This window comes from Ambystoma mexicanum, chromosome 9 (genome assembly GCF_040938575.1).
Source record: "Ambystoma mexicanum isolate Mex_15411 chromosome 9, UKY_AmexF1_1, whole genome shotgun sequence".
NCBI classification, from domain to species: domain Eukaryota; kingdom Metazoa; phylum Chordata; class Amphibia; order Caudata; family Ambystomatidae; genus Ambystoma; species Ambystoma mexicanum.
The window spans coordinates 634086516-634101170 of record NC_090931.1 but is presented as its reverse complement, the minus strand read 5'-3'; the positions used below and the strand labels follow the sequence as shown (position 1 = coordinate 634101170).

Here is a 14655-nt window from a genome sequence, read left to right as displayed (position 1 = left end):
AGGATCGTATAGGTGGAACACACGGTAACCATGAAGGAGTGGCAGAGAACGAAGGAAATCGGGGAACAGGGCAGAGTTGATTGCTGGTAAGTCTGCTGAATGGGTGCTCAGGATATGGTCACCTGGGCATGGACAGTGCGACATGACATGCCGCACATATATGTAAGGTCAACATTAAATGAGGCGTCTAAAGAAGACGAAACACATTTCCTAATCAAGTAAGGAGTATCCGAGAAAAACATTTCAAAAAAGGGCATCGCATGCAAGCAAAACATATTTCCCAGTAAAGTGGGAAGTACATATTGTTCAGTAGGCATTATACATATCTGTACGCGGTTAATCTTTAACAATGCAACAATCATCGGAGGCAAGCTTTAAGTGTAATGAGTCACACACAGGCGGGCCGTGTGGGGAGGGTCTTTTTTGTTTCAGTAAAGGTTTGGGTAAGGTGGATCTACCTGGGGCCAATGTGTTACATGTGAAATAGTCCTGGTAGGGCTTCGTTGAGGCCAGTGGTGGTGGATTTCAGTTTGTGCATCCACCAACTTTCTTTAAAGTTCAAGGAGTTGGCAATGTTGTTTCTGTTAAGGACTTTATCCACAACCCACCAGACAAAGGAATCTGGCCTGTGGTGCAATTCCATGAAATGATGGACCAGCGGGGCAGTTAGGGTTTTACAACGTATCCTTGATCTGTGTTCGCTGATGCGCTTGTGCACTGGTCTTGAAGTCTGACCTACATATCTAAGGCCACATGGACATTGGATCACGTAGATCACGTTGGTAGATTTGCAATTGGAAAAGTGCCTGAGTTTCCACTCTTTTCCGTCGATCATAAAGGAGTTACGTTTCTTAGTTTGCCTGCATCCCGTACATTGGCCGCATGGATGATGTCCAACGATTTCTCTCATGGCCCACAATGTAGACCGGCCCGTATTTTTGTTGGCTTTTGCACTGGTGAGAAATACCGTAAGATTTTTGGACCTTTTAAGTGCCATTCGTGGTTCTGGTTCATCTGGAAGGTTGAGTTGCACCAGGGGCCAGAATTTCTTAATGAGGCTTTTAAGTTTTGTAGTGGTAGGGCTAAATGTAGTGACGCAGGTCAGGATATTCACGGGGGGAATGGTTTTGTCTTTTGGTATTAGGAGGGTCTCTCTTGGTGTGAATCTCGCTCTTTTCTGAGTGTTTTTTATCAGTTTTTTGGGGTATCCTCTGGCCGTCAATTTCAGCTGTAACTCACTAGAGTGTTTCTGAAAGTCCTCCATTTGGGTGCAGTTGCGGCAGATCCTCAAAAATTGCCCATAAGGGAGATTGTCTCGTAAGCTCTTTGGATGGTGGCTGTTATAATGCAGGACCGTGTTGCGGTCAGTGATTTTTTTAAAAATTGAGCATTCGAGTTTTCTGTTCCTGGGTGTGATCGTAAGGTCCAGGAAATTCATTTTCTGTTTACTCTTATTCATGGTGAATTGGATTTCTGTGGTACGTGAATTGAGCCATTGGAAAAATTCCATCAAAGTATTGTCTTCTCCTTTCCAAAGGAAGATGATATCGTCAATATATCGGAACCATAGGGTCACGGAGTTCAGGTATGGGTTGGATATGTTGAGAATATGGGTCAGTTCGAATTCAGACATGAAAATGATGGCCATACTGGGAGCAAAAACGGCTCCCATAGCAGTGCCACAGGTCTGTAAATAAAAAGTATTGTTGTACTCGAAAAAGTTGTTGGTGAGTGCTATCTCCAGAAGTTCGATAATGAAGTTGATGGGCACTCGTTTTTGTGTCATATGGTGAGTTAAATGGTGTCTAATACACTCCAGTGCTTGTTGTGGTATGGAGGTGTAGAGACTTAATGTCAAGTGAGACAAGAAAATCTTCGGAAGAGTGGAATGGTTGATTTTCAAATTTGGTAATGGTATCCATAGTATCCCTAAGGTAAGTCGGAGTCTGTTGACTCAGAGGTTTCAGGAAGTGATCAATAAAGGTGCCCACCGGCTCCAGGATGGAGCCACACCCTGAGACGATGGGTCTGCCAGGAGGAGTCTGACTGTCTTTGTGTATTTTAGGGAGGGCGTAAAGGACTGGGGTCCTTCCTTCTGATGTGTTGCGGAAGGTCTCTTCCTTGTCAGTGATCCAGTTGTGTTCCAATGCATATCTTGTTACTTCTTGGATCTTAATTTTTATGTCTATTGTAGGGTCCTTTTTCAGTTTCTTGTAATTGCCTTCCTCTTCGAGGAGGGACATCACCATGGTGTTATATTGGATGGTATTTTGTATCACGATTCCCCCTCCCTTGTCCGCTGGTTTGATAACAAGCGATTTGTTGGTACTGAGTGAGGTTAAGGCTTTCCTTTCTCCGGAGGTGAGGTTCTGCCTATGGTGATCTGGGGTGGAATGCAGTTTGCCAATTTCTTGTCGTATACATTTTTCGAAAGAAAGAATGGAGGCAGGTATCTCCGAATCTCTAGGTTGGAACTCAGATCTGGTTCTCAAACCGGTGTCCTCTGGTTCTGTATGAATATCTTTGTCCCGGAAGTAGACTTTTCTTCTGATACTGCGAAAAAAGTGGGAAAGTTCAAGATCCAACTTAAACCAATCAGTATGATTAGTGGGCACAAAGGATAATCCCTTGGCTAGTAGTGAGTTCTCTTCTTTGGATAGTGGAGAGCCGGATAGGTTAAAAATCGGAGTGATCATTAGCGGTTCCGGTTGTTCCTGTGACGTCTGCTGGGGTACCCCCATTGAGGGAAGTTGTAGAAGGGAAACTGGGGAGGATAATGTGGGCCCCAGTATCCTCCTCTGGCACCCCCATGGCCTAAAAAAGGCATGTTGGGTGGTTGTGAGAGTGGATGGTTGTGGCCCAAGTTTATGGGGGGTCCTCTGGGCTGTTGTTGATCGTCGTTCGAGGAGCCTGAGCTGGAAGTGTCGGAGAAAGACACCCCCCTACGTCTGCTTCTGGAAGCCCCGCCTTGTTTCGCCAAGCGTTCTTTATCCTTAGTATCTTTGTAATCTGCTGACAAGTAAGGATACATGTGTTCTATCTTAAAGTTCTTGATGTCCTTTGTCAATTTCTTATGCTTTTTTTCTAAGGTGGCTGCCATGAAATTGTCCAGTTCTTTATCGATCTCTTTAAGTTTTTCACGGGCATTATTTAGAGTTTCATCATTAAGAAATTTTTCTTCTTCTGTTTTTAAGTCGTTGAGAATATGAGCATGCATTCTCTGAGCAGTGGTGATAGTGAGAGCCATAAGGTCTCGACTGCATTTGGTTGCTACTTTGCTGAATGATTGTAGGTATTCTTGGTCATCCAGGAATAATGCTGGTTCGTTCCGCACTAGGAGACCAAGAGGGATCATGTTGACACGGAGGTATTCCCGTAGAAAATGTCCGTGAACCTTGGTGTGGAAGCAACGTTTCTTGAGGTTCAGAAGATCGTCACCAGTGGCCGTGGAGGCTAGGTGTTGTTGTGCCCCCTCCATGTTGAACATGGATGGGCCTTGTATGATGTCATTGATCTCAGTTTCAGAGAAGCTGAAGGTCTGTTCCATGGTAGTCAGAATGGAACAGTGAGTAAGAGAAGGGAGAACGAGGAGTGGAAGGCTGGAATGCCTAAATGGGAACCTAAAAGGTAGGGGATGTGCTGGCCCAATATGAATGACTGACAAATCATGCAAACAGTCATCCACAGAGGGTCTGAGATCACTTTTCCAAAATGTAAACATTTGCTTTTAGGCCACCAAGAGGGAGTCTGCTTTTAAGAACTGCGGTTGCAGATTGTTAGCCCTCCAATAGAACCTTTAGCAAACCAGATCCTCCATTTGATCACACTGTGCCCTAATAAAGCTGAACTATAATATGTTTACAAACTCTGCATATTGCGAACAACACGATGTCGGAACAAGAACAATGTGTTGGCCTCAATGCGTGATGGATCATGCGTACTGTACATGCCACAGTAGGGATAGTATTAGAGGAACGCCCGCTGACGTCCTGTTTTCAACTTCGGATAGAAAGATGTCATACTCTGCACCAATCACCAGATGTCGGTCTATGCAAAGCATGTGAATCTAAGCAGCTCCACAAGCCTCAGAAAAACATTATGGGTGACCTCACTAGATCCAGGTATGAAACAAAGAAAACGGTGTGTAGTAAAGTAAGTAAAACCAGGCAGGTAAATGCAAAAGCACTTCAAATTCAGAGAAACCAAAGCAAGAACACTGTGAAAGCAATAGGCACAATATTAGCATGCCTTGCAAAATAAGGCCCCTAACATTTAAAAAGTAATTTACTACTAATGCAAGTTGGACTTGTGGCCATAATAGTCAAAGGGCCCAAAGGGATAGCTTTGTAGGGAGTCGAGTCTTTTAAAGAAAAGGAACAAGAAGTGGCAAAGCCTACAAGTGAGTAAGCTGTTCCAGTGATGAGAGAACAAAAAGGTAATTTCGAAAGATTATGTGTCCTCACCCAATCCCACAAATCTAGGGTAACCCAGAGGGGAATCCTTGGCCAGAACTCCACCGATCACAACCAAACAAGAGGGGTAGGGTGAGGAATAAACCTCTGGTGGGAGGGAAACAGGTATGCAAGCTTGTCCTCCTTACTCAGATTCCACTAGTAACTAGGGTTCCTAGATTTGCTGGATGCCACTTACCTTGATTGTTGGTTCTGTTGCAGGGGACCCAGGGGTCGCTTGTGCAGTGGTCTTTTTCAGGGGTCTTTTTCAGTATTGAGATTGGGTCCAGCCTTACTATGATGAGATGGTTACTGGTGCTTTGCAGTTAGACCCCAGAAACCCTGAGATACAGACCACAAGGAGTTCCATATGGACAACATAAGCAGGCAGCAGTGAACAACACTGCGCTTCGGCACGGGCAGGCGACTCACGTGGCAAAGACAAAGAAACTGCTCCTAAAAGGACCCTCTTTGAGAAGGAGAGCAGCCACTGCAGGAGGACTGTTCTTAAACAACAAGCGGGAAGGAGACCTGCAGAGATCAAAGTTGAAAAGACTGGGGACTGATGCACATCTGATGCCCTGGACAGAGTTGGATGCATCTGAGAAAATTCTGAAGTCTTCAAGGGTCGAAGCACTGACATAGGTCTTCTGGAGATTGCTCAGAGAAACAGAGCTTCAACGGGACATGGCTGAAGGCAATGCTGGATGCCTTCAACGTTCGTCCATGTGTCTTAAGCAGGCAGCAGCTCTGCTGCAGTGGGTCTAGGCTCTAAACGGCTAGCTGAAGAATGGCTGCAGTACTCCTCCTTTCATACTGAACTCAAGCGGGTGTTGCCCCCAGCCCACCAATCGAAAAGATCTGCACCATTCAAACATGCAAAGGATTTTCAAATCATGGATGGCCTCTTTCCCCACAGCTGCCCAGAATGTGGATTGGGACCAGATAGTCCCAGCCTTAAAGACTTTTCTTTTTGCTGCTTTCCCTCCATAGATCTCAATGGGACACCCTTCCTTTTGCTATTATTCGGAACCTTTCCTGACTTTTGGAAGCCTTTTTGTTCTTGGTTTATTTTTTCTGCACACATCACCTTATGGGACGTGTGGTAGGGACACCTTGGACCCCTTGCACCCCTGTAACTCAGTTTTCAGCAAATTTGTGTTTACTTGAATGAGGTATTCAGGATGGGATAGTTGTAGCAGTTACTTTATAGTGATTTCTTTTTTATAGTTGTGTGCACTTTTTACCAGGTTACTCACCGTAGTGACCACCTTACTCCTAGTCCATAGTCCCCTTTCCTCCATACTTGTGGGACATCTCTCCGTCCTGTGGGATGGGACCGGAGCACTTTGTAAAAAGCATCCACATTTTTTTCAAAAATGTGTCTCTCCTCTTTTCTGCAAGGGGCCCGGCACGCGGCCATAACCCCGCCCACCTTGGCTCCGCCCCGTGCATCGCCCATCAGTCCTTTTCTATCGCCGGGTCAAAGACCCATTAGCAATAACAGAGGAACCTTATTAGAGGGGACGGCGGGCGGGCGCATGGAGGAAATGGGACTATGGACTAGGAGTAAGGTGGTCCCTACGGTGAGTAACCTGGTAATACTCCTAGGTCCCATCCCCTTTCCTCCATACTTGTGGGAGATTTCCAAGCACTCCTTACAGGAACTACGGGTAGATGGAAATACCCTTTACTGAAACAGGTTCTTCAGCACAGCCTGACCAAACTGAGCGTCAGCTCTAGAGCTCAAGTAGAGACAGTAATGTTTACAGAAAGCAGATGGGGAGGCCCAAGTAGCTGCCCTAGCGATGGACCTCCAGGGAACATATTTCTGAAAAGCAACTGCGGCTGCCTTGCCCCGCACCAGGTGTGCATGGATAACTTTAGGAGGTTTTAGCCCTTGGACGGTGAAAGACTCCGTGATGCAGGCGGCAATCCACCTGGAAATAGTTGCCTTAGACGCCGGCTTGCCCTGAGGGTTACCAAAGGTCACAAAAAGTTGAGAAGAACTCCTAAGCTTGGAAGTCGTGTCCAGGTAAAATTTAAGAGCTCTTCGGACATCAAGGCAGTGTAGAACTCTTTCAGCCTCTGAGGCCGGGTTCGGAAAAAAGACCGGAAGGGAGATCGACTGATTCAGATGGAATTCGGTCACTACCTTCGGTAGGAAAGCCGGGTTTGTCCGAAGGACTACCTTGTCCTTGTGGAAGACCAAGAAAGGATGCTCCACCGACAATGCCTGGAGCTCACTCACTCTTCTTGCTGACGTAACGGCGACCAGAAAGGACACTTTCCAAGACAAGTACTTGAGGTCTACCGTAGCCATTGGTTCAAAAGGTTTATGGCACAGCGCCGTCAGGACTACATTTAGGTCCCATGGCGGGTGCGGATTACGAGCCGGAGGGTAGAGGAGTGTCAAGCCAGCAAAATGCCTCTTCACCACTGGGTTAGTTAGAGAATAAGAACAAAGGTCCATAGAAAGGTAAGCGGAAACCGCTGAGAAATAAGTCCTGCATGACAGAACATGAACCCCTGACTATGCTAGGGAGGACACAAAGGACAGCACCGTGCCAATCGTGGCCACCCTCGGATCCAACTTCTTCTCCAAACACCAATGACAGAACCTGAGCCATTTACTCCTGTATTGAGATCTGGTCGAGGGATTCCTGGCTGCCTGGATAATGCGCATGTTATGCACAGACAAACTCAGATGCTCTAAAGACTTGAACTCAGGCACCATGCCGCCAAGCTGAGCGATTGTGGGGAGGGGTGCCACATCTGTTGTTCCCCCTGGTGAAGAAGAGCGGGAGTTACTGGTAACCTGATCGACGGAGACACTGACAGGTGTTGAAGTTCTGAGAACCAAAACCTGGCCGACCACCACGGGGCTATCAGTAGAAGGGAACAGTTCACAGAGTTCTTCAACTACCAAATTGCACGGTGAACTAGAGGCAGAGGCGGGAAGGCGTAAGCTCATGTTGTGCCATGGAATCACAAGAGCATCCCCCAGAGAGGAGGATCCCAGCCCCCCTCTGGAGGCATACTGAGGTCTTGTTCACCGCCGTGGCTAAGAGGTCCACCTCCGGTGTGCCGCAACGCGAGAAAATCCATGCTAGGACCTCCGCCTTCAACTCCCACTCGTAGCTGACCACTGTCCGCCGGCTGAGGGCATCCGCTGTGACATTCAGCTGGCCCGGGATGTGCACTGCAAGCAGCCAGACACCATGAAGCACGGCCCACTCCCAAATCTGGATGGACAGGTCCACGAGGGGGGGAGACTTTGTTCCCCTTGCTTGTTTATGTAATACATTGATACCACATTGTCCGTTCTTATGCGGACAACCTTGTTGACAATGAGCGGTCTGAACGCCCTGAGCGCTAGGAAGATCGCCAGAAGCTCCAAATGATTTATGCGCAGGAGCTTGTCCTGAGGCGACCAGAGGTCTGAGACCTGAAGATCTAATGTCGCACACCACCCGAGGAGAGAGGAGTCCGTCGTGATTGTCACCGTGGGGACCGGGTCCTGAAACCCTGCGCCCCAGACAGATTGCTGAGAGATGGCCACCAATCCAGGTCCACTCTCATGGAATCCGGAATCATTATCCACATGGAATCCGGATCCACTGCCTGACGCCATGAATTCCGAAGAGCCATCTGGGTCCGTCTCATTTTGAGACGAGCAAGAGGAAGAGCCAGTACACACGAGGCCATGAGGCCCAGAAGCCTTTGGAACCACCAGGCCGACATGCTCTCCGACTGCGCAAACATCTGACACGTGGCCAACAGATCTGCCATTCTGTCCCCGGTCAGATACGCTCTGCAGTCGATCGTGTTCCAACGAAAACCCAGGAAGATCAGGTCCTGTGAGACCGTCATGGAGGATTTCCGCCAGTTCACCGACAGCCCAAGATGGAACAGGAGCTGAAGGAGAGACTGGAGGTTGCCCGCTGCTGCCAACGGACAAGGGCTGCGTAAGAGCCAGTCGTTCAAATAAGGATACACATGGATACCCTGGAGACAAAGATAGGCCGCAATCACCGACATCATCTTCGTGAAGACACGCGGCGCTGAGCTGAGGCCAAAAGGAAGCACCCGAAACTGGAAGTGCTCCTCTCCCAAAGAGAAGCGGAGGTATCTCCTGTGTGGATTCCAAATAAGGATATGCATGTACGCATCCTGAAGATCCACCACGCTGAGCCAATCGCCCATCTGCAAAGAGGAGCGAATCTGGCCGGGCGTGATCATCTTGAATTTCTCTTGGGGTAGGAAAAGATTGAACTGGGAAAGGTCTAGGATGGTGCGCAGGCCAGCCTGGTTGGGTTTGGGCACCGTAAACAGCCGGGAGTAGAAGCCCTCCCCTCGCTCCCAAGGGGAACGGGTTCCACAGCTCTGAGGTCCAGAGGTTTCTGAACCTCGGCCTTGAGGGAGGATGAGCCCGACAGCTCAAAAGGAGGGTTGAGGGGTGTGGTAGGGGCTAAAGGTAAGCGGAAGCACGCTCGAGCGACTGACAAGACCCATCTGTCTTCTGTGATGGTCTGCCACGCCTCCCAATGAGACGCAATGCGTCCTCCCACCGGAGTCTCGTGCGAGCGCGGAAAACCCTCATTTGGCAGGCTTATCGGTGGCAGTGCCACCTCAACCTGATGAGGAGGCTGATGAGCGGGAGAAAAACCGCGTACGCTGTTGTCTACGGCGGTTATTCCCCGCAGGAGTATCCATTCTGCGAGATTTGCGTTCGAGGAAGCCCCTAAAACCAAAGGAAGGTCGACTTCGCGACAAAGGTCTCTGGGATTTGAAAGGAGCTTTAACCAGAACAGACAATGATTTAGCAGTCTGAGTGCTATCCTTGGTTTTGGTGAGCTCTACATCAGTAGAAGAATGAAAAAGCTCCTTACCATCGAATGGAAGGTCCAACACCTTGTCTTGCACTTCCTTAGAAAATTTTGTGGCATGCAGCCACGCCTGCCGTGAGGTATCAACCCCAAGCATCAGGCCCCGGGCCGAGGTGTCTACGTGATGAGCCGCAGCCTCCAGGAGATCCTGGGCCAAGACCCTGGCATCAGAAAGGCCTCCTTTGAAATCTTCCAGCTTCTCGACCGGGATGTGCTCCTCAAACTCCGACAGACCTTTCCACATCCGCATGTTAGCTCCCGCCAATATCAATTTGACGTTGGCCTGCCTGAACTGCAAGGCCGAGTTGGCGAAGATTTTCCTCCCGAGGGAGTCCTCCTTTCCCAGAACCCGAGTAGCTGTCGTGGAAGAGGATGCTGCAGGCCTGGACTGCAAAGTGGCTGCAGCCACCACTGTGGAGGACGGAGGCGGACAAGATGACAGGGCCACCTCTTCCGAAGAATGCAGCCTGTACTTCGCGTCAATCTTTTTATTGACAAAAAGTCCAGAGTGTGGCTTTTCCCAGACTCTTCGGACCTCGGCCAGAACGTCCTTCTGCAGGAACAGGCCGGTACGCTCCAAAGGAGACAGGGTTAACGCCGCAGAAAGCACGCCCTCCTGTCGAGCGGGTGCCTCGGGCACCGGAACATCTAAGAAAATCATGTCCAGTACCCGGTCATGAAAGGCTCCGATAGAGCGGGGAAGGTCCTCGTTGTCTTGATCGCCTTGAGGGTCATCTCACAGGTCAGGATTCTGCTGAGCCGTGTCAGGCACTGCCTTGTCCACTGGGGACAATGGAGGCAAAGGCGGGAGAGCGTGGGGCACCACGGCAACGGAGGCGCCGGCGGAACCACCGGAGGAACAGGTGGAGCCAGAGGCGCCGGTGGACAGATCTCCTTGAAAAGCTCTTTGAAATATTCCCTCATGAGGTCGGTGCGCATAAGCGCTTGACATTTACTGAAAAAGGCATCCGCAGGAGATTTTTTCGGGACCTGAGGAGGCCTCTCATGAGGTGGACAAATCCAGGGACGTAACGGGGAAGGGTGCCACATCGGCCCCTCCACCGACGTATCCACATAAATCAAAGGAGCCGCCCCCGCGGGCAACAAAACATTGTGCGGAAGAGGCATCCGGGCGTTCCAATCATAAACCGGCCAGTAAGGATGCGGACAAGGGACCTTAGGTTCACCCAAAAGACCGAGCCCTACACCAGAAGCCGATGGCGTAGTTGTAGGGGTAGCACCTAAAATGGCCGCCGTGGTCGTGGCGGGAACGGGCGCCATTTTGTCCTCATCTGAGGGGAACTGTGGCACGTGAGGAAGTGAGGCAGGGGTCCCAGTCGATGGATCAGGGGTCTTAATCTTAGCCTTAACATAAGGAACCTCGGCCGAGCCGGTACAATGAGGCCTGGAATGTTTTTGTGACATACCAACCGTCAACTGAGCCTTCGAAGGAAGGACCTCGGCACTGCCGGTAAAAGAAGAACTTTGCTTCTTTGCCCCCTCAACAGATCTGGTGTCACCAGAAGAGCGGGAATGGTGCGCTTTCACCGACAAAGCCTTGACCGGCCTCTCAGAACTGTTGGTAGCTTTAGCCTCTGTACGAGGGACCTCGGACCCAGGCCCGGTAACAGCCTTTTCTGCGCGGGCCTCGAACATCTGTTCGGTAACTAAAAGCCCAGCCAAGGCCTCGGGGCACACCCGGTTTTGTTTTTGAGGGAAGCTGACAGAGAGGCCTCAGAGCGAACTCCGGTACCCCACGGCTCAGTAGAACTGGGTCTTCAAACAGCCCCCACAGGAGGGGTCTCGGAGCGTACTCCGGTGTTCACAGGCCCCTTACAGAGACCCTCGGAGAAAACTCTGGTAGAATTATTAGGCCCAACGGGCACCTCAGGGCGAACCCCAGTAACAGAGCGATCAACGCCCCTCCCGGACCGAGAGGAACCTGGGAAGGTATCCCCCGGTCGGGGTGCTCTGAAAAGTAAAGAACTTACAGGGCGTTTTTTCTTCTCGTCGATGAACGCCTGAAAATGCGAAGGAGGAGTTAGTCGGAACACCTCCTCCCACCGCTCCAACCGACGTTGAAGTGCCCGGACCGAAAGGGAGTCACAGTAAAAACAGGAGTCCCCGCGACGGTGATACGATGAACAATCTGGAAAGTCTAATTTGAAAGACATAGACAGACAAGTAAACGAACGCTAGCGAGAGCCAGAGAGGTAAAAAGGGACGGAAATCTTTCGAGGATGCAAGTGCGTCCGGCCCCGATCGAGCAGAGAAAAGGACTGATGGGCGCTGCTCGGGCGGAGCCAAGGTGGGCGGGGTTACGGCCGCGTGCCAGGCCCCGCGCAGGAAAGAGAGGAGGGACACATTTTTGAAAAAAATGTTGATGCTTTTTACAAAGTGCCCCGGTCCCGTCCCACAGGACGGAGAGATGTCCCACAAGTATGGAGGAAAGGGGATGGGACGTAGGAGTATGCCTTTTACTGCCAATTACAGTACCATATACTCTAAAATGGTTGTGCCACAAGACCTTCACCTGTCCTTTGGCCACCTCGTCTGTTGACCTTTTCCTGCCATGGAGTGGCTGAATTTTCTCTATATGGTAACCCCTTTCTCAGAGAAAGATCCAGATTTTGCGGGCAAGGTGGTGGTCTGTGTGTGGCTGGATATTGGGCTGGGTCTGTCTGCACCCGTCCACATCCCTGTAGGTTTGTCTGTTGCTGCACAGATGCAGTGCCTAGAGGCTGTCCCAATTGACAAGCCCTGCTACATTTGAATGGTAAAGATCCTTGCCATTGGTGGGCTTGGGTCAACTCAAGCCCAGATCCTGAATAAAAAAAGAAAAGAAAAAAAAAGAAAACAGGGGTCTGCTGCAACCATTCTTCTGATCATTGTTGGAGACAACACCCCTACGAAGGAGAGCAGCTTGCAGAAAACCTGGAATGTTAGAAGATCACCAGCAGCTTTTCCTTCACTTGCCCAGCATCTCTGCAGCCTCTGGGCCATTGTGAAAAACCACTGCTGACCTCTGCTCAAAGATCCAGCCACTGGAAGCACTCTGACATCTTGTGGGCTAGCTAGATGTCCTCCTGGGCTACTTCGCTGCAATGGTTGCAGTCCTGTGCTGAGCCTTGGGACTCTGCATATCCTCAGCTTATAAAACACGAGTAGTACCCTGATGTTGCAGCTACCCACCATGAAGAGGTGATTTACAAGACCAGTTTCTTTATTCATGACACAAGGGTCGCCTACCGGCATTTTCTTCAAGATCCCATTAGTACTGGCCGCCTGCACCGCGTCCTGCGAGTCCTCCAACGTCATTGCCAGAGTGTTGTTCCTGACGTCAGTGCCTTAAGTGTCCAGCTGCCCAGAATCCAGATCCGGTCCATCGGAGTACATTACCACAATCTAGATAGACCCAAGGACCGGACTCCTGAAGTCTGCACATGCAACCTCGGGGCTTCTTCCAACAGAACAAAAAGGTTCAAATCCAGAAGGCCCATCGATTTCAGGAACTCCTACAGTGGCTCCCGAGTGAATCGGGAGAACACGGGGTAAGTAAACATGCCAGTTTTGCTCCCAGTCGCTATAGGTTTCTATGGATGTAAAGTCCAAGCCCCATCTCTCCCGTGCCTATCATTGAACAGTGTGTTCTGGCCTGGTATCCACCCCTGGGACTCCCCCCTAAGAAGGGTGGATTGGGAGAGGGTCTTTTAAAAATGTTCCTCTTTATTGAATAACGTTTGGAAAACATACAATTACTTGTGGGTTTAAGCCCACACTTGCGCACCGTCCTAAAAGAAAATAAAGACCAAAAAAAAAAAAGGAGAGAGAGAGAAGGAGAGAGAGAGTGAGAGAGACAGGGGGGGAATAGCGCCTTTCTCCAGCAGGGCCCAGCTTTCCTGCACAAGGAACGGATCCGGAATCTTCAAAGAGTTTCCCTGGTGGATTGTCGTGAGGCCGATTTAGGAAGGGTAGGCAGTGGCCGTGGGTTATTGTTTCCAGAACCCACGCATCTGAAGTAATGGCTCGCCACTCTTCGAGATGCTGAGACAGTCTGCCCCCAGCCGGCGAACAATAAGACCTGGCCTCAGAGCTGTTTTGGAGCGGCTGCAGCAGCGTCTGAAGGCAAAAAGCCAGCTGCTTGAGCGCTTTGGCACCTCGTCCCCATCCACCGCGAGGACCCTTATGGTGGCCCCTTTGACTGGCCGCTCCTCTAACTCTACCAAAAGAGGAGTAGTAACGAAAGGAACCCCCTCCACTGCTGTCCCCTAGGATGAAAGCAGCTGCTTTGGAGGTCTGCAACCTCTCAAGGCTCTCGTCAGCCTTGCTGCCAAACAAATGAGAGCCGTCAAAGGGCATGTTGAGAAGACGGGCCTTCACATCCGGTGCAAACCCTGACTTCCGCAACCAAGCAAACCTGTCGTTCAGCCTTGCTCTGGGTAAAAGGAACTCAGGTGTGCAAGTTATGTGTAGGAAGCTTGGGAGTCATAGTTCTCTGGGCGTTGTTTTGTCTGTAGTGTTTGCTGTAGCACAGCTTTAAGAATTGTGTCCGCAAAGTTAGAGCTGCCAAAAGCCTCTTTACGTTGCTTATATACTAACAGGCTGGCGGGGTCCCACCCAGAGGATGGCTTACAGATCGGAGGTGGTACTTCCAGCTGCTTAATCTATCCTGTTGGGTGGTGTTCTCTTTGGTGGTCACACTCTGGCCCTGCACTCTAGGTCAACTATTGGCTGACCTGTTCTTAACTGTATGCGAGTGGAGATCTTCTCAGAGAACTGGATGACTGTCTCTCAGATTACCTGGGCTACCTCGGGTCCCTCTTTTCACCGGGTGTATTTAGGAAAAGTGTTTCCAGCCTCACAGACTGCTATTCCTCAACGTGCTTTAAGGTAGCGGAGCATCTACAGTCGCAATGTGACAAGCCCCTGCCTTCTGCACGTGGCATCGTGGGAGTAGCCAGGGAATTCTCCCTATACCATCCCTGGGCCCACCATCACATTCGCTTGTGACAGCTTCTCGCCCAGTTAGTGACCCATCATCCACCAGCACTCTCAGGCAGGGGACCTCATCACGCACATACATTGGAAAAAGGTTGCCACCATCTAAAAGAGCACCCACAGACAGCTTTACAAAGTAACCTGCATAGGGAAAGAAGGCGTGCCTTATTTTTATGGATATCTATTGGGGTGATCAGGAGGGTCAAGGACCCACCGCACTAATGGGGAGCACGCCCTTAGTCATTCATGAGGCGGATTACTCCCCATCATTTTGTGTGATATGGCAGAACTCCAGGGAATTGTGGTGGCCCGGCTGC

General features: G+C 50.1%; 1 protein-coding gene across 1 annotated transcript in view; it reads right to left on the bottom strand.

Moving 5' to 3' along the window:
* The window catches only part of PIGS (phosphatidylinositol glycan anchor biosynthesis class S), a 282891-nt gene that overhangs the window by 155402 nt on the left and 112834 nt on the right, over window positions 1-14655 (bottom strand). The gene's annotated exons all lie outside the window — the stretch shown is intronic.